The 19,277-nt window shown below is 56.7% G+C and overlaps 1 protein-coding gene across 8 annotated transcripts in view; it reads left to right on the top strand.

Annotated features, from left to right (window-relative positions):
* The window catches only part of LOC134523595 (dual specificity testis-specific protein kinase 2-like), a 63,300-nt gene that overhangs the window by 866 nt on the left and 43,157 nt on the right, over positions 1 to 19,277 (top strand). The window contains exons 1-3 of one of the 8 annotated variants that reach the window (XM_063352634.1): positions 10,271 to 10,382; positions 13,844 to 13,950; positions 14,740 to 14,875. The exons of 3 other annotated variants lie outside the window; for them this stretch is intronic. The gene's annotated coding sequence lies outside the window, so the exon portion shown is untranslated. Of the gene's footprint in view, positions 1 to 440; positions 633 to 10,270; positions 10,383 to 13,843; positions 13,951 to 14,739; positions 14,876 to 19,277 lie in introns of those variants that run through there. 4 more of the 8 variants (XM_063352637.1, XM_063352639.1, XM_063352633.1 and 1 more) reach the window with 4 other exon arrangements.

Here is a 19,277-nt window from a genome sequence, read left to right as displayed (position 1 = left end):
ACCGCGCGAGCGCCATGTCTGCCGGGGCAGCGCCATGTTGGTTGGGGGGGTTGCCGTCCCCGCACGGCCCGGGGGTGCTGCCGGCGGGGCTGAGGCGGGAGGGGCCGGGAGTCGCCTGCCGCGCCCCGTGGAGGGTGCGGGGGGTCGGGGTAGGAGCCTTGGCGCTGAGGCGGGGCCGGTGGTGGTGCCGGGCGGTGGCCTGTGCGCCTCCCCCCGAGGGGACAGCCTTGCCGCTGGCTTCTGCTTGTCAGAGCCCTGCAGCGTTTGCCTCTTGGCGCTGAAGCGGTGCGGGCCTTCGCAAGGACAAGTGGTGGCACCCCCGGTCCCCTCAGTGATGCGTTTGCATGAGAAGGAAGAGCTGGGGAGGAGGGAAAGCCCAGCCCAGGCAGCACCCGGGGGCCATGGCGGCTCAGCAGCCGGGGAGGTGCGGGAGGGGGAGGATCCACCTCGGCTGAGGAGCGGTGGGTGAGGGAGCAGCAGAGGGGAGGAGGCCTGGAGAACGCCCCTCACTTTCCGCATGAGGGTATAAGTGTGTGACAAGAGCCGAGCGTGTCCCTGTGGTGGTCGTGGACTGGTGAGCCACTGGTTGGGCATACTGGGGAGAGAGGGAGCTTACGCTACTCTGAGAGCAAGTAAGGAGCCGTGTGAAATCGTTTAGTGCGTGGTTTCCTCTAGGTTTTTGGTTTCAGAGGGAGGCCGCAGCAGATACCCCAAAGGGCCTGGAGCCCTGAAGGAAAAGGGGAATGGAGAAAGTCGCGTTGCAAACTAGGCAGGGCTGAACTGGCTGGTGTGGCTGTAAGTAAACTCTGCAGTACCTGTGATCTAGCTTGATCTTGTTACGCCAAGCGCTGTATAAAAATGCAAAAAAAGACGTGGTTTTACCCCAAAGGGTCAGTACATTGTCAGCTTATTCAGAATGTTGCAGAGACTTTACAAGATGTCTGTGAATGTCATAGAAGTTTATATTTTATAAAGGAAGGGTTTTAGTTCACAGAAGAGCGAAGGAGCTGTTATAGGAAGAAGATTTAAAGGGTGCGGTCATACGTGGGAAGCTGCAGCAGCAGCAGCATTCTCAGGTCTGCTGTGACCATCTGCAACCGCACGGTGGCAACCACAGCGCGGGAGCTCGGTCCGGTTCAGGCGGTACGAGGTAGGGAAGCCGGTGGAAGTCATGTCTGGCCCGTCCTGGCGTGATGAGAGAAGAGCACCAGGCTCCGAGGATGCTCTGGCCAGCGCTTCTCTCGGGCTGATTTTTGTACTCGGGTTCCCGCCTGAGGAGGTACAGAGATCCTGCCAGCTTCTTGTCCGAAACCTGCATAAGATTTATCCCTGATAGATTGGTCACTTGATTGAAAACGTGTTTTTTTTATACATTAGGACTTAAACAGTGTTATGCTTTCTTTATGAATTTAATAGAATAAAAATATATTCCGAGGAGTTCTGAGCAGTATTTCAATTACTTTATTTTTCAATTAATTTCCTGCACTCCCGGGTTTGTGCTTTCAGTAAAGTGTCATTCTAATTAAGACTTTGAAATCCCTGATTTTTGGGGGACTCTTGTTTTTAAGACTGTTTTGGCTTGATATTCCTGAGCAGGTTTATTTCTGCAAAGGATGAGGCTCAAGCAACTTTCCACCTCCCCAGAGAGGAGGAGGCTGTGACATAAGAAGCTCTTCTACTTCCTAAACCACTGGATAGTCTTCAGATCTGTTAGTTTAAAATGTGAACTGATACAAAGGAAACAAAACACATTGGCAGATACTTGTTTGCTTTTGCAGTGAAGAGGAAAGGCTGGAACTGGTCCTTGGAGCGGGTCCTGTGGGAGTTCAGCGTGAAGGCTGTGCTGCACGCAGCAGGATTAAGATCTTATTTTTAGACTACTGCTTATCTAAATTCTGTCCCAAAGAGCTTTGCAGAGTTAGGCTACAAGTAATGCCTATGAGGGGTGTAATCCAGGGCTTTCAGGTAAGAAGAAAGGATTTGTACTCGGTGCCAAGCTTTATGAAGAGGTGAGGGAAATCCATGAGGTGACATGGGCAAAGATCTTCATCCTGGGCTGAGGAAAAGGGTTTTTTCCCCAAAGCCTTTTGTGTAAACCAATCCTAAGAAAATAACGCCTCTAAAAAGGCTCTTAATATCTTCAGAAATGAGGATACTTGCTGGTGGATGGGACAAAGAGCCAGAGCTTTCCAAGATGTGAAAAGAGAAAGTAAGTCTGGTTTTGTCGCTCCCCTGTCAATAATATTAAACTCTCATGAAGACAGTAAACTGAGAAGGCAAGTCTCTCTCTGGTGGTACCTTCAGACTGTCAGCCCTGGGCAGCTCCAGCTGGACAAGCTCCTTCGATCTCCCTTGCTCGGATCCTTGGCCTTGGTGGGATAAAAGAGCAGGGAGTGGTTGGAGTGACCTCTGGACCCGAACAGTGCGGTCCTGTATTTATAGATGGCTGCATTTACATTTTTGTCTATTAATTTAAAATTCTGTAAATCCTCCTTCGATCTGCGTATAGTCAATTATAAACAGCCTTGCACATAGTAATTGTGTAACTTCAGTTTCCCTCTTCGGAGGAAGAGGGTTCTGTGTATCTTTGTTTACAAAAAATCCCAGAGCACCTTTGAGATCAAGCAATACCTATTACAGCCTGAGAGGCGTCCCCGGTATGCCTGCGTCACTGCTCGGCTCGGGGGCTCTGTGGGGCGGCTGTTGGGATTTGGCTCCATGGGTGGAAACTCAGCTCCCTGGTGAGCCACGGCTGAGACCGAGGGCTGTTGGTGCTCACCCGCGTAGTTCCCTGAGCGATGGCCAGATGGGAGTGCAGCCTCATTGAGTCCTCCGCCTGCTGCGGTGGTTCCCGGCAGAGCTGCCTGCCTCCCCTTCCCTGTGCTCCTCTGGCTGCTTGCTGTGACAGCGTGGAACAGCATCAAGACTTGGAGCAGCCTTGCTGAGAGACGACACAGTGTTATTTGCCTGCTGCCCCCTCTCCCTTGCTTTTACCTGTCAGCCTGGGAGCCTCCCCTGGGACAAAAAAATGCAGCTTTATTTTGGAAGAGGTCCCTGTGCTTCAGCGTGTGGAGCAAATGGAGGAAAATACAGAAGGTGGTCAAGGTTTCAAAAAGATGAGTGTCGGAGGTTGGCCTGTGTATTGCAGTGGTGGTGGGAAGCTGGCCCTGGAATTGCAGCAAGGCCAAGGTCACCTGGCCACTTGGTCTTGTGTGTGCCCAGGTCGGGGCTAGGAGAAGGGGGCACCGTCATGGTGCTCATCGTGGTCCGTGCCAGGCACGGCTTTGTGCTGTTCGGAAAAGGGCAGGACCAGGAAGATAAGCAGCTGAAAAATACATTTCCTTTCCTCCTGTTGAATTAATCCTCTGAGGGATTGGTCTTCAGGTCTGGCTCACAGGACCATTGGTGCGGAGGCTGATACCAGCAGAGGGTGGAGGGCAGGGGGAAGGTGCGGCCGTGCCTTCGAGCAGCAGCTGGATGTCTTCCGGCTTGCAGAAATGGTGTAGCCCAGGAAAATGCTGTGGGGCAGGTCTCTTAGCTGGCTGAGGATGTGATCATAGAATCATAGAATCTTCATGGTTGGAAAGGACCTTTGAGATCATCGAGTCCAACCAAACAACCTACAATCTCTGCCACTAGAGCATGCCCCGAAGTACCAAATCTAGATGTTTCTTAAACACCTCCAGGGATGGTGACTCAACCCCCTCCCCAGGCAGGCTGTTCCAGTGCCTGACCACTCTTTCAGTAAAGTCATTCTTCCTCATATCTATCCTAAACCTCCCCTGACGCAGCATCAGCCCATTTCCTCGGGTCCTGTCATTATTCACCTGGGAGAAGAGGCCAACCCCCACCTCTCTCCACCCTCCTTTCAGGTAGCTGTAGAGGGCAATGGGGTCTCCCCTCAGCCTCCTCTTCTCCAAGCTAAACGTGCCCAGCTCCCTCAGCCTCTCCTCACATGCCCTGGTCTCCAGACCCCTCACCAGCCTGGTCGCTCTCCTCTGGACACGCTCCGGCACTTCAGTGTCCCTCTTGTACATGTGATGTGGAAGGCTGCAGTGTCTGCCTGGGAGAAGGCCTCCCTGGAGAGGTTGTGCTTACCCTAATCTTTTTTAGGCCTGGTGGTTGTCAGAGGAAAGGTTTCACCTTGTCTTTTGCTGCTCCTATCCCTGTATCCACTGGGTGGATGTTCCCCGGGCCGTGCTAGCTGCTGCTTTGAGCCAGAGCTCGGCTCGGCGGCACTTGGAGGCACAAAGAAACCCTGTCCCCGAGGAGTGCGGGGAGCTGGGGGTGGCGCGGTGTGACGCAGGAGGCAGCATGCGCTTTGTGCCAGCCGGGTGACCAAGGGCAAACGTCAATCCAGCTGCAGGCTTGCCAAAGCAGAGCGCGCGTGCACTGTGCAAAGTGGCATTACAGCACCAGTCTCCTGATCAGATGCTTCAGGAGGTCAGGTTTAGTGGGACCGTGACCTTCAGGAGGCTGAAGGAGTGACGTGGCTGCGCTGCTGCTGCCAGAGAGCTGGGGGCTGGGCCTGGCAGAGCCTGGCCAGGGATGAGGAGCCTCCGCTGGCTGGAGATGCTGTGAGCGGAGCGCTGGGGTGCACCAGATCTGCCAGTGGCACTTGGTGGCTGGCTGCTGCTGGGACCCGCAGCTCCACCCAGGCAGGAGTGTGCATGAACTAGAGGGACCACCCGGCTGCTGCGCGGCCTGGGGAAGGTGTCGGTGAGAGTGCTGGTGAGGGGCTCTGACCCCACAAAACGCACTTTCATCACTGGCTTTTCTCAGCTTGAGCAATCTGCGCGCTTCTGGCGGGTGTTCATTGCTCCGAATTTACTCTGTAAGTGATGACTCCAAATCCAGTTGAGGCACCCCGTGGGGCACGGTTGGGCGGTGTGTGACAGATTCAGTACCACTTGGCTGCTGTGTCTTGCAGGAGGGCACAGTCTGCCACTGAGTGAGGTTCAGGGATGCCGAAAGCTAACGGTGATTTTCTTAAGGCAGAAAATGGGGGACTTGTCTGTGGGCGGGAGAGGGTGGGCTGGCGGTGCTGGAGGGGCCGTCCCTGCCATGGGCAGCAGAGCGGTCAGTGAGCGTCAGGTTTTGCAGGCAGGAGAGGTGGGGCTGGGGGTCTCCCTGCACATACCGCTCCTGCCAGAGTCCAGATTTTGCCCTTTCTGCACGGGCTGCAGCAGATCCTATGGTTTGGGAACATGCCAAGGGACGACGTGTGTGCCCTGCTCAGACTAGCAGGCAGGGATGTTATCAGTCCTCAAGGACGTTCAAGGACGAGGCCCTGGAGCAGCTGCTGAGGGGTGTGCATGGCCAGCACAGCTGTGCGGCAGGCTGGTGGGAGGGGCAGGCGTTGCTGTGGGATGGGGCTCAGCAGCAACCTCAGCCTTGTTTAAAGGACCAAAGTAAGACACACTGCCTGTGGGGTGACACATCAACCAGATTTTTCCTCCCCTGGGGACACGAGAAGGGTTTATGTACACAGTTTCTCAAGCTATAATCTTCCCTCTTCTGTCAGGACCCAGTTCTGCGGTGCGGAGTCTCCTGATTGTCCCACGTTGGCAAGAGGAGCTTCAGCAGGTATTTTGGCAAACATGGGCAGTCCCTGTGGTGCCTAGGGGCACTCGTCAAGGGTTTCTTCTAGTTGGGTATGCTGCTGTGCTGGTCTTGGTGTCTAAGAAGGTGCAGGCTCTTACCAGAGACTCTCCCGCTGCTGGACCTTGAGGCAGTTGCTCTGCGGTGTGCATTCTCAAATGTCTGCAAGAAGCTGCAGCACCTCCTGCCCTGGGAGCGCAAATAGGGTCTCACCTCCCCATGTGCTGCCTGTTTTCACAAAACCAAGCACCTCTGAGGTCTTGACCCTTCTGTCAAACAGGGCTGAAATGACGAGTGAGCCCCAAAATTGTCCAAGGCAGGACAAACAAGTGGAGGCAGTGTGACTGCACAAGCCTTTTCTAGAAGATACCTCCCAAGGAGCACAAAGGGAACAAGTATCTTGCACTGCACTGAATGACCTACAGAGTGATGTCAGGCTGTGCTTTGGAGGACACGGTCATTCCATGAATTTGTGTCTGAAAAAGGCAAGTGCTTAGACCCATCTCAAGTCTCTCGGTGTTCCTCTCTTTGTTGCCCTGGTCTGCAGGGCCAGCTGGTCCCCCATCCGTCCTCAGCAGAGGGATTCTCCCTAGGCTGGACCTTTTCTGCTAGGCTCTTTTGCACCTGCTAGAAGCTCCTCTTGGGAGCACATCCCAGCTGTGGCTGTCACACGTGTGGTTCTATCAATGATCTTTCACCATCTACCTGCAGAGACCTCCAGTGTTTGGGAGAGGCAGCTGTCACCCCACAAGTTCCCGATGGGGCGGTATGGCTGCTGGCTGCCTTGGAAATGCTCAGAAGCACTTGGCATCCTGGGCTGGGCTTCACATGAGAGGCTTAACTGTCTGCTCAGCTCCTGCAGGGACATCCTTTGACCTTCGTTTAATTCCTTCAGTGACAGCAAGCACAGAGAAAAGAACCCAGAGTCCTTGATAATCCTAAACTGATTGAAAGCAGGGGTGGAGGAAGGGTTGCAAGGCTCCATTAGAGCAGAGCTGCTGCCTGGTGGTGCTGCCGCAGCCATGCCGGAGCCCCTGCATACCGGCCTGGGAGGAGCTGGGGGCACCAAGGAGGCTGGGTGAGGTGGCGGCATCGTTTAAGATCTTGCCAGGGGAGAAAAGCACCTGGACAAACTTGCACGAGGAAACAAAAGTGGCACTTAACGCCTGGCTCCTGTGGTTTTCTGCAGAGCGATGCAGGGGCTTCTCAGCCATCCACACGGTGAAGTTTGTTGCTGGCAGTGTCTGCTCGATAGCGCTGTTCCTGGTGGGTTGTCTCTCTGGTGTTCGTTTGCCTTAATGATGTGGACGCTGGGGCCACCGAGCCATTGGCTGGTGTTGATGGTGCTGCTCGTGTGATGTTCAGCTGGATTGGGCCTGAGCATCGAGACAGCACCTCTGTCTTCGACACGTGCCGACGGTCGCTTGATAGCTCGCGGCTTCCCTGCTGGCTGCAAGGGCAGACAGCTGCTGCCGGGGCTGCTCTGCTGCCGCTGGTTGCAGGGAGGATGATCCGTGCTCACAGCTGAGGCAGGACGGCGTGGCAGGGTGCTCCGTGGAGCGTAGCTGGTCACGAGCTTGGCCGGGTGCATCACGCAGCCTGTGAAGGGGTGTCTGTGCTGGGAAAAGCAAAAGGGGAGAAAGGAGCCAGGGTTCCCCTCTTTCCTTAGCACTGGAGATGTTGCTATTGATGGACGTTGCAGAAGGAGCAGGCAGGAGGGAAGGCAGGACAGATGGCCACACCTGAAGGCGAGACCGCCCAGCAGCGGGGGGAGGCGTGCCTGGCACCGAGCACCAAAGTAACTGGGGATGCATCCGCATCCTAACGTGAGCTTTGGTCATGGGATCTTCACCCTGCAAATAGGCTTGCCTGGCCGACCTGTCGGATTTGCTGAGGCCGCTGACGCATCTGCCCTGTGAATGGAGTTGATTCTAGTCCCTGTGAATCCCTTTTCCTGTTTCCCCTGAAGAAAGTGGAGCCGTGGAGCTGTGGGTACCCATGGCACAGCCTGACCAACAGCCCCGGGGTGCCAGGCTGCTGACGAGCTCCTGATGCCACACGTACAATGTTCCCGCTGCATTTGTGGTACTGGTCGTAAGGAAAATGTCTGAGATGGTCACCGATTTGAGGGAGGAGTTTGTAGCCCAAAGTTGTAGCCTGACTTGTGAGTACCCCTGGGTCGGGCAGCTCTATGGGTTGCTGCTCCCCAGATCTCAGCGCAGTAACAGCTGCTCGTGGATCCCGTGCTGCCGCGGAAGGACACCTATGAAGATGGTTTCTCATTGTACAGCTGCATCTTAGCAACCGTGTTTACAAGATAGTAGTAAATGGGCAGTAAATATTCTTCAAGTCAGGTATCTAGAAGCCATTAAGAGCCTTAACAGCTAGTTATGTCGAAGTGCTGGCTTTCTGCACTAGAAGGTGGCTTTGAAGGTGCATCTTGTGCTGTGATCTGTAGAACCTGCCTTTCATGTGGTGAACGTGACCCCTGGACATCCCAGGGAGGGATTTCTGCTGCTTCCCCTGCCGGTGGTTGTCATGCAGAAGTACAGGGGGCTTCAAGACACCATGTCTGGGGCCTTGAGGAGATGTGGGCAGAACCTGTGGTCTGTAGCAGCTAGATCCTGCTCTTCACACGTCAGTGCCCTGTGCCAGCTCTGACGGAGGGTGTCTACGGTGCTTCAGGGGAAGAGGGTCTGTGACACCCCTGAAGTGATGTTTCCTGCTGTACCCAGCCAGCCGTCTTTGCTCCACCTGATCTTGTTCTTGTTGGAAACTACCCTGGCTGGTTAATGCCTCTGCAGAGAGGATTTAAGGACCCTCACCCAGGAGAGCCCGCGTGGCTGTTCCAAGCATCTCCCCTGTAGCCTGCGTTGCTGCTCCTGGCCCCGTGTGCCTCCGACCCTGGCAGTGCCAGGCATTCCCAAGGAGCCGGCGGGGCCAGAGAGGAGGGCAGGGGCTTCACTGCCCCTTCTCGCCTGCGCCTCTCCCTAGCCCCTGCTGTTTGGTGGGGACAGGAGTGCTGTGGAGGGGACGGAGGGCTAAGCACTTGCCTCGGTCACACATTGCTGTCCTGCTCGGGAGCACAGCAGAGTCACTGGTGCAGTGCAGATGTCACCAGCTGTGTTCCTCGAGTCCCAGCTACCTCCTGCTCCTGCATCACCCGGATTTTTGTCTTGTCCTCATCAAGTATCTGAAGTGAGTCCCGGGTGCTCTCGTAATGGGGTTGTGTGGCGGTGTGCTCTCCCCTTTTCCCCTTTTCCCCCCCGGCTCCTGCTCAAGCCATGGCCACCAGCAGGAGTTGTGATGAGTTGCACTTGAACTGTGGGAGATGGCTGGCAACATAAAACACTGTCTGGAGCGGAGACCTAGGTATCTTGCTCCCATGCGAATATGTCTATAGGCCAATTCTCTTACTCCATAAATAGCGGACAGCCCAAGAGCCCTTGGAGCTCTGCTGCATGGCAGCGGCTGCACGACAGGATCTCCCCTGGAGTGGGGACGCTCGCTTAAGGTTCTGCTCCTCGAGGTTGAGAGATTCGTTGTCGCAACAGATTCTTGGTAAGTGACTAATAGCATGCTAAACTTTGAAATCTTAGCTAAGGGATCTAAGGATTGATTGTGCATATAGAATCCTTTAGACATAAACCATTGACGAAGCCTGGGGCTGGGATTGGATCCAGCCGCAGCCAGACTCCTCTCTGAGAAGGAGTTTAGAAAGCCAGGGGGTCCTTTCTGAACCTCGTGACTCAATGGGAGGGTCTCCCTGAGAGCTCTGCCTGACCCTGGCCTCTATGCAGTAAATAACCAAGTGTACCCTGGCATTGAATCTCGTAAAACACTGTCGCATTCACTACTAATTTTGTTAAATCACTATTTTATGTTAATAAACATTTCACTACTTCTCTCTTACAAGTGGAGTTAATCACTCCGCCTGTGACAGGTTGCTGTAACCTGCAGGTCACCCTCGTCCTGTGTCGCAGCAGCGTCTCTCTCAGTGGAGAAACGCTGCGGTGCTGGTCACACAAGTGAGGGGGGTCACCCTGCTCCTGCCCCCTGGGCGCAGGGGGAGGCCAAGCGCATGGTGGTGGGTGCTGTTGTGGCTGCCCTCAGTGAGCACCCACGCCCCGGGGGGTGAAGGGGTGGGATAGCAGCTGGGAGAGGAGCCAGAGCTGGAGGAGAGGTGAGGAGACTCGGCCCACCGTCAGAGATGGGAATAGAAAGTCCTTTCTTTCCTCAGGCTTGGGGTCGCGGGAGCTCTTCTGGCTTCGTTCAAACGCTGGGAAGTGCCAGGGCCTGTCACCGTTTCATCTCTGGGGTCTAACAGCGGTGTCCCGGCGGGACCGGCCGCTCGGGCAGCCCTGGCCCCGGCGTGCAGCGGCGCGGCCCGGGCAGGGTCTGAGCCAGCCCGCCGCGGGGCGGGGGTGCGATGCTCGGGGGTCGCTTTCTCCGCGCTCCACCGAGGAGCTCGGGCGGGGGGGCAGCTGCGTCGCGAGGAGCCGCAGCGCTTTATCCCGGGAGGGGGCGGCGGCAGCGGGGGGGGAGCCCTGGGGGGTGGGGAGGGGGTGTTCGGGGGAGGCGATGCCGCCTTCGGAGGGGGCCGGTGCACGGCACGGGGGGTGGCGCAGCGCCGTGGGGCGGGCGGGGCCGAGCGGAGCCGAGCCGTGCCGTGCCGAGCCGTGCCGTGCCGTGGCGGGCCGAGCCGTGCCGTGCCGTGCCGTGGCGGGCCGAGGGCAGCGCGTCCTGCGGGAGCCGGGCCCGGCGGGGCCCATCCGGAGCGGGTGAGTCGGGGCGGGCGGGGGGCGCCGAGCCGCCGCCGGGGCTGTCCCGCGCCGTGTCCCCACCGGGAAGCTCCGGAGCGGGCGGGACGTGGAGCACCCCCGGCCCCGCTCCCCGGGCGTTCTCCACCTCCGGGAGCCGAGCCCTGGGCAGCGGCACCGCCCGCCGTCCCCACTGTCCCCGGGCGGCGGCGGCGGGCGGTCCCGGCGTGCCGGGTACCCAGACCCTGCCGCTCGTAGGGCGCTTGAGAGAGCTGCAGGGTGACGCGGCTTCGTTAATTAACCCCCTTGGGTTGCCCTGCTCCCCCCTTCAGGGATGGAGACCGAGGTGATTCCAGTCCCGAGGGCCTCCTCTGCGCCGTGTCCTGAAGCCTCCCGGGGGGAGGGAGAGCCGCTCCCGGGAGCGATGGCGAGGAGGGGATGGGGGAGAGCTGCTCCCGGGAGCGGTGGCGAGGAGGGGATGGGGGAGAGCCGCTCCCGGGAGCGATGGCGAGGAGGGGATGGGGGAGAGCCGCTCCCGGGAGCGGTGGCGAGGAGGGGATGGGGGAGAGCCGCTCCCGGGAGCGATGGCGAGGAGGGGATGGGGGAGAGCTGCTCCCGGGAGCGGTGGTGAGGAGGAGCAGCTTCGGGGGGAGTTCAGCGGTCTCCTGGCCTGGGCTGGTCCCGAGCCGAGCCAGAGGTGGTTTCCCATCTGCTGCCCCCGGCACCTGTTCGGTGGTCCCAGGAGACCGATGTCTCTCTCAAACTGTCCCTAGTCTTCATTCGGAGAAGGGCTCTGGGCTTTTTAGAAGGCTGCCAGAAAAAAGTAGACCCCAGGGGGGCGGGGGGGGAAATAGAGTTTGTGCTTGGCGTGGAGTTCCTAGGCTGTTGCTCTGTGTCACCCTTCCCTGCCTCCAAGCCAGTAGTTTGCCTTTGATGCTGCTTGCGCACCCTGTGCAGACGGTGGCTCAGCGTGGTTTGCTGAAGGAGAGATCTGTTTTCAACCCAGTCTCTGCTTTGCAGAAAAGGTCCCTCTTCCCCTGCTCTCTCACGGTGCGCCTGGCATGCCGACACCGCGCTGCCCCGGAGCAGCAAGGAATGGCTCAGGGCAGCTTGGGCAGGATTCTCCCACATCTGTGGCCCAGCAGCTCCAGTGCCTATTTCTCCCGTTTCCGTGCCAAGTTCAGCAATTCCAGTGCAGAAACAGTACCCGGGAGAGAGCACACTCGAGCTGCAGGATCCTGCCTCCTGCTTCAATCCCAAATGTATCTTGTTTTTCTTTTTTAAAAAAACCCACAACCACTCAGACAACAAGGAAAACTGAGGTGGAGGCCGTGTAAAACCTGCATGCAAAGTTGGGGTAAAGTTGCGGGGTAAACAAATGGTGAAAAGCCAGCACTCGAGTAGTGAAAGCATTGCTGACAGTCACAGCGTGGCACAAACGTGCAAGGGGCCAAACAGCCGCCGGCTGGAGCTGAAGTGTTCAAAGGGGGGGTACCTGCATGTGGGTGGGTGTGAATCACAGGACGGGAGTTACAGTGCTGCTGTCGCTGAGCAGGAACAGACTCTAAAGCCAAGCTGGACCCGAGCAGTGAGGCTGAGGGATGCACCGGGCTGCAAAGCTGGGATGTCATCTCATCACGGGGTGGGCCCGTCAGCGTGGGGAAGACCGGGCGGCACTGAGAGCCCCACAGGGACCTTGCTGGAGGGTCCTTGCCTGGCCCACGGTCCTTCCGCAGGCAGGAGTCAGGGCTGAGTCACTCAGGGTGGCACATATCTCCTTGTCCTTTTCCTGTTGAATCTTACTCTGCCGGGAACGGGCGCTGCTGCAGGAATGTCACTCTCGCACCTGGCGTGGGGGCTGCGTGGGGTGAGCTGCAGCTGTGCTTCCAGCATCTCTTCCGCAGGGCCACCAGGCAAGGTCCTCCTCGCACAGCAAAGCCCCCAGCAGTCCCCACTGCTCTGCTTGCTCTTGGTACACTCTTGTTATTTTCTCTCTAAATTATTAGACCTGTGATCATCAGGTTTGGTGCTTTCTAGTGATGTTTCAGAAGCTCCTGAAGCAATGTGTAAGCTCATGGGCTGAAACTGGAGGTCCTCTTGTAACCAAAGTACCTTTCTACAACAGTTGGCAGAGCTTTTGGGAGCATGTTCAGTATCTTCAGGCTGCACACAAAATGTACCCGCACCGGGGGAGCGGCACAGGAGTTACCTGAAAAGCACCTGGCATAAATGGGGAAGCCCAATTATGGCAGAAACTGGGATTTTTCTGCAACCTCCCCACCACTTGCTGTATGGAGAAAGCTGCTGCTTGTCATCCTTGTGAGCACAAGAAGCTGATTTTCTTCTGCTGGGGACTGGAAGCCTGGCGGCTTCCTGCAGTCAGAGCTAAAAACATCAGGGCCTTTAAAGAAAACACTTCAGGGTCATTCCTACTGTTCAAATGAAGCCTTGTGTAATCTTCTCCCCCAAGGGCAGATTTTGCAATGAAAACTTTATGTAAAGCAGCAGCCTGGGTTCACGTAAAGTAAGGCCATGGGGTTTTGACTTGGAGCACAGTTTCTGAGGCAACTTTCAACTTTGAGCGTTGATGGCAAATGCTCCTGCCCCATCTGATCTTCATCGTGAGTGCTTAAGGCTAGAGGTGTACATCTGGTGCCACCGAACATGGAGTGTCGTGTTGCTGCTACTTAGCAGGTGTTCGGCCCGTGCCGCGCTCCCCCCGTGTCCCCAGGGACAGCTGTGATTAGATAAAGTGCCTGTGCCGTGGGTCAGCTCCATCCTGCTGCGAGTTGGTGGAAGCTGCTGGAGTTACAGTGGGGTGGGAAGGGGCTTTGGTGTCCTGGGAGAGGTAAGCTGCACGAACTGCATCCTCACCAGCCTCCTACTCCTCAACCGCTGGGTCGCCGCTGGGGTTCCTCTCTGCTCCTCTCCCTCCTCGGTGGGGGAGTGGGCATCGAGCAAATTGCAGCGTAGGAACCCGCAGTGGGCATGAGCCTGCCGGCTGACGACGTGCCCCCACGCTGCCGCTCCGCCAGCGCTGGGTTAAGGGCTCTGCAGCGACAGTAGGGGATGGGAAGAGGCGGCTGCGGTGGGCAGCACTGCCGGCGGCGCAGCCCGGGCTGCATTCGGTCTCGGCAGGTCTAACTCTCCCTCCCCGTGCAGCGGGCCATGCTACCGAGCTGGGCAACTTCTGGACAAAGTATGTTCTGGGGCTAAAGATGCATGTAGTTTCGAAAGCTTTATTGGGCAGATTCACAGAAGAAAATCATGCATTAAGAGCTGTTCAGTGCAAATCACCATGTGCTCTGTGCTGAGCTGCGAGGGGGAGCCTGGAAGGCAAACGGGCAGAGCCGAGTCTGCGAGCCCAGGGGTTGAGGGGGGCCCTTCTTACCCCTCACGGCTCAGGCTTGACACCCCACCTTGACACTGGCTCATCACACGGCCTTGGGCAACTCACTTAATGTGCTTTTCGTATGTTTTAGCTTTAGTGATGGCCAAGTCTTCCTGCTTTGCAGTAGTGGACTGGTATGAGAGAACGTCTGCAGGGAGCTGGGCTTGCCTCAGGGGCTCAGCCTGCTGAGCTGCATTGGTAAGAAAATGCTCATCTCAGTATTTCTCTTTCCCTTTGGGAGCTGCTGAGTGATACCTTGTTCCCTGGAGAGAGACTTTACTGCGTTCGGTGTCCCTGGCATTAGCTGGCTGTGATGCTGTGTGCAGAGCTCTTGGAAACAGCTTGCTTGTCTTGAGAAACTTTTTATAACGTGCTGTCATGCAAATACTGCTTGTTTATCTAGCGTTACATGGAGACATGGATTTAATGGGGGCAAGTGAATGACTGATTTCCCTAGCAGGGTAACCTGACTTTCTGAGGCGTGCAGGAGAGCTGGGCGGCTTGTCAGCCAGCTGAAGTTCAACTTCCCGCAAGTCATGTGTTTTTTAACAGGCCGGTGGTGGATTTGATACATCCCGCCGTAGTGGTAGCAAGAGAAGGGCTTGGAGCGGAGAGGGGGGACAGCGGTCCTGGATGCTTGAGGCAAACTGGGCTTGAGGTGTTGCCCCCAAGGCAGACAGGCAAACCCTGCCCTGATGCAGCAGGATTTGAGCTTGCCCTCCTTGTCTGCCCTGGGAAGGACTCGTGTCTTGCAGGATGTATCCTGGAGGCTGTCGGAGCAGGGACCGTCTCCCCTGCATCTGCACAGCCCGGCTGCGGGGAGCCAGGGCGAGGGCCGAGTGCAGGGCAGGGATGCGGTGCCCAAAAGTGCTGCCGAGATGCTGAACTTCTGAGAAAGCACTCGGCTGTCGTGCTGAGATGGGGCCGGTTACCTCCATCTCAAAGTGCGGGCTTTTAAATTATTTCTTACCCACTTATCTCCTGCAGCCTCGGGCAGGAAGATCACCGTGGTTTTAGTCCCTGCCTACAGATGAGATGGAGCGGCCCAGCACCCGCGGGGTGCTCCCTCGCTGGCGTCCCACCATCAGCAGCGGTTTATTGAAGTAGCTTTTTTTTGCTGAGCGTGAGTAAATCTGTTGCGGGGGGGGCGGGGAAGTTAATGAATGTAGCTATGTTTGCAATTGAAAAACCTCTGCCACAGCTGAGACCTGGAGCCTCAGTCATGTTTCTTGTCACACAGAGTCTTGAAGATTGTGGGTTTTCCTTGCGCGCCTGTTGGTGCAGCCGGGGTGGCAGAGGTGGGCAGTTGGCCAGCGTTGGCCATCATGCCAGCATTGGCCGGCACGCCAGCTCCTGGGAAGATTTGGGTGGCAGAGACTGAGAAACAGGCTGGCTGAAACAAGCCCTCTTCAACGCTGGTGAAGCTAAGGCAATTTGTCACCTCCCGACTGTGTATAGTGTGGGAGGGGGAGGTTTGTTTCTGTGCACAGGTTACACAGCGCGATGAAAGCAGGTCTGAAAATGTGTTTTTTCTGGTGTTGAGAAAGCTTCAAAGCACAGCAGCATCTGCCAAACCCCTTGGAATAATTTTGCTCTAGCTTTTTGCAGGAAAAGGGCTAAGAAGCAGAGAAGGGATTCTCTGCCCCTTATCTATGAAAGGTTGAGAAAATTTGCTCCAAATTCTTTGTCTTTCGTTAATTTGTTTTAAGCTGCCTGGGAAGATCAATCGTATAGCTGCTGAAGACCGTAGCTCCAGCGCTGGGGACGAGCCAGCTGGGGTCGGTGGGGCTGCCATCATTAATTTTCCACTGCTGGGAAAAATAACGTCTGAGATGCTCTAACAGGATTTCAGCTTTATCTGCTGGATATTTACTACAGTCCTGCTTTGGCTGGAGAGCGGAAAACATGTAAGGCGAAACACGTGCTGGGGGCTTCTTAAGCTTGTAAGGGGCAGAATGTCTCCCAGAACGACCCCTCTGAAGCAGCAAGGTTCCACACCGGCTTTACCATGCTGTCTGCGTCCTCTGCTGGATTCAGGTCTGCCGCTAAGGTGCCACTTGCTCGGGGACCCACCGCCACCTCATCCCCTTTGCGCTGCTCTGCCCGGCACGGGGGTGGCTCGGTCCGAGGTGGCGCATCCGCAAAGGCGCTGGAGCGAATGTGGTGATGCGAGGGCTCGGGCTCTTCTCCCCCGTGTGCAGCCTGGGAAACGAGGCAGAGGGAGGTTGCGGGGAATGCGGTATTCGGCTGTGAATTATCTGGATAGTGCCCCAGGGGCTCCTGTAAATGATGGAGGGAGAGAAACACATCCAGAGGACAATTTGGGCCATGTAAAGTCCCACTGCTGAGTGAACGCCTCTTCACTCCGGAGGCGGCCGAGCTGAAAGGGCTGGGGAATATGGGTATTTTGGCGTGCCTCAGCCCATGGGAAGCTTGGCCTTTCCTCTCATGGTGGATCAAGAGTTAATTAAAGTTTCGCTCGGAGCCATCCCTTCAGGGAGGCACGTGCATCTTGCACTTGAGGCAGGATTAGGAAGCATGAGTCAAATTCACTGCTGAATTCTGCAGGCTTTAATATTCAGCCAGCTGGGGGCTGCCTGCTGGAGTGCCCCTCGCTGCGGCTGCTCCCGCAGCTGAGGAGGCTGGGGGCAGCTTTTGTCCATCTTCTCAGCAGCTCTTTGGCTTGTCTTTTTCCTTGAACTGCGACCTGCAAACGTGGAGAGGGGAAGAAAGGTCTCCTTAGGAAGGGAACGGGATGAGTGGCTTCTGCTTAACAGAAGGATGATGCTTTGTTTTTGCCTTGGATCTCATGGAGCTTGGAAAACGAAGCAGAGCCCAAGCGTTGCTGAACGGGGAAGGGCATCGGGCCAGGGTGGGACGCCGTGATTGTGGAGCAAGGGAGGGATTGTGGAGGAGCGCAGCGAGGCTGTTTAATGTACCTCTGTTGTCACCAGATCCAGTTGGTTGGTTGTTGGTTTGAGCCTCGGTTAAAAAAGCACGGCCACCGCTTTCCCTGCGTGCTGGTGCGTCTGCCAAGCCCGCGGGCAGCAACAGCAGGCTGTGCTCCCTCAGACGCGGGATCGCCCTCTGCCAGAATGGGGGTGGCCCTTAAATTAAAGCCTGGGTTTGCTTTGTTTTAATTCTCAAGTTCTTTCTGCCAGGTGTCTCTCAGCTGCTGTTCCCCTCTGCCCAAACAGCTGCCGTCAGCAGAAGGGCAAACCAAGGCCCAGAGCCTCGAGGGTATTTGGAGCCCCAGCTCGTCTCTCGCCAGGTTTAGTTCTTTCAGAGTGGGGTGCCTGGTCCAAGCAGGTCTCCCTGCTGGTTTTAACGCTCACTGGAGAAAGACCAGCACTTCCCAAGGAAGACTGATCCCACCTCCTGGGATATCTTTCTGCAGCGTCCTCAGTATGGGCTGTGTCCCACGTTGCCCAGGTTCTTTAGGGCACCGGGGGCAGGTGGGCACCATCCCCACAGCTGAGTGTCAGAGCCCGGCCCGCAGCTCTCTTCCTTTGCCCTGGAGCCACGGGTGCGCCCATGGCTGCGCGCCCACCCTCAGGAGCCCCTTGTGAGCATCCCCTCAGCCCCACGGGGCAGAGCAGCCTCTCCCCTCTGCAATTAGTGTAACGATCACACCTCTAACACCCAACATACGCCGCCCTCGCTCTTCTGTGCGTAGCTTCAAGCCTCCTGGCAGCCCCAGTGCACAGGATCCCAAATAGACCACGGCTTTCAGGTGCCCTGTTTCAGAACAGCTGCCTCCGTTGATTCTTGTGTGTTAGTTTCAACTGAACCTTCCGCTCCATCTATGCGCCTGCCGAAGAACGGCACGGAGCAGTTCAAAGAGCTTATTCTGGTCCCCATTTGCGCTCTGTTTGAATGCTGAGCAGTGCCTTGTGCTGATGCTTGGTGCCATGGTGTGATAGTGGTGCTCTTTGGGCAGCCCTGAACTTAAAATGAGAAACTTTGCTCACCTGAGGGTGATGAGTGGGACGTGCAGGTGATGAATGAGTGCTTTTCATGCCTGATGAGCCGGGGGTTGATTTGCTCTCCCTTAAACTGATCAAGTCCCTGAGGTGTTTGGAAAATGTACCGCCTTCCATCTGGCATTGCTGTGTCCCCGAGGTGGTGGGAAGCGATGATTTGTAAGTGGATGTGGGGCCAAAAGGCTCTTTGGCCTCAGAGAAGGCGCACAGCAGATGCTCCTTCCCTGGCTGGCTACAGCTGATGCAAAAGCCCCTGGTCCAGCCCTGGAGACACAGACGCCCTGTGCCATGTCCCTGGCTTTCCACCTTGGCTGCGGGACGCTGCGGAGTGTGGCTTTCCTGTGGAAACAGGGCGGCAACGTGTCCCTCAGGGCTGTCCCTTCCTTTCTCCCCAGCTTGATGCAAAGATGGCTTTGGGCAAATGTCAGCAAAGAGCCATTTCTCAGGCGCTGGGGAGGGTGCGGTACCCTGGCTCAGGGTGCTTTCGCATTGATCAGGAGGAGAAGAAGCTCTGGGAAGACCTGGCAACTGGGCTGTGCTGGCTCTGCACTGATCCAGCCTCCGAGGGGCTCTGCCGGAGCGTGGGCCAGGTCAGGAAACGCCCTGTCTCCAGCTTCGGAGCTGTGGCCCCTTTGCTCTGGACTAAGGCTATGGTAGATGAGACCGCTCGCCTGGCGCGAGTCCAGCCTGCAAAGGGAAGGGCAGGTGCACCGTGCCTGCCCGTGGTCCGGCACTGGAGGTCCTGGTGGTGAGGCACGTCAGGGAATCATCCGGCTGAGGACGAACCCTGCAAAAATAGTTTTCAGCTGAATTGATGCATAGTTAAAGCGGTCAGACTGTATCAAAGCAGGCACGTGAGAGCGGCTAGCACGTGTGGCAGGGCAGGGAGGCGGCAGGGCAGGGGGGCGGCAGGGCAGGATGCTTTAGCTGAGGCGGGACTGTGGCCTTCATCACCAGCCCAGGTACAGTGTCCTTGTGCTCAGCGTGTCCCGGGCCAGATTTTCCGGTCACACCGAGAGGGAGAAATGGGGGTAAACGGTTGTTTCTGGGGCAGCTGTTCCTCATGAACTTCTAGCTCTGGTAGCACTTTCCCCATTTTGCAAGCTCTGTGTGGGCTAAGAGCCGGCCCCTGTCCTGAAGGGCTGAGAAAAGCCAAGAAGAGGAAGGAGGAGGGAAGGTGATGCCAAGGAGATGCTGGCTGGAGCTGCAGCCTACGTGTCCCAAGTCAGCTCCTTACTCACTAGGCTGTGCCACTTCTGCAGGATTTTTTGGTGTCGTACATGAATAATCTCATGGAGCAGCATGGTCACAGTGGTGACTCTGGTGTCTGCCCACCTACAGATTTCAAAGACCTTAAAATGTTTGATTCTGTTTATCATGGTTAGTGTGTTCCTTGGAACAACCTGAGAAAAGCAGGGTTTTGTGGTCCCTCCAGGCTGCTGTCCCTGTCCCCAATGGCAGCCAGCACCACAGTGCTGGAGGATGCTGCAAGGACCCATCGGGTTATTCTTTCCATGATCCACTGGAAGCCTGTAGATACAG

The sequence above is a fragment of the Chroicocephalus ridibundus genome, chromosome 15, assembly GCF_963924245.1.
Source record: "Chroicocephalus ridibundus chromosome 15, bChrRid1.1, whole genome shotgun sequence".
In the NCBI taxonomy this organism is placed as follows: domain Eukaryota; kingdom Metazoa; phylum Chordata; class Aves; order Charadriiformes; family Laridae; genus Chroicocephalus; species Chroicocephalus ridibundus.
Note: the sequence above shows the minus strand (reverse complement) of the source record. Positions and strands in the feature narration are given on the sequence as shown.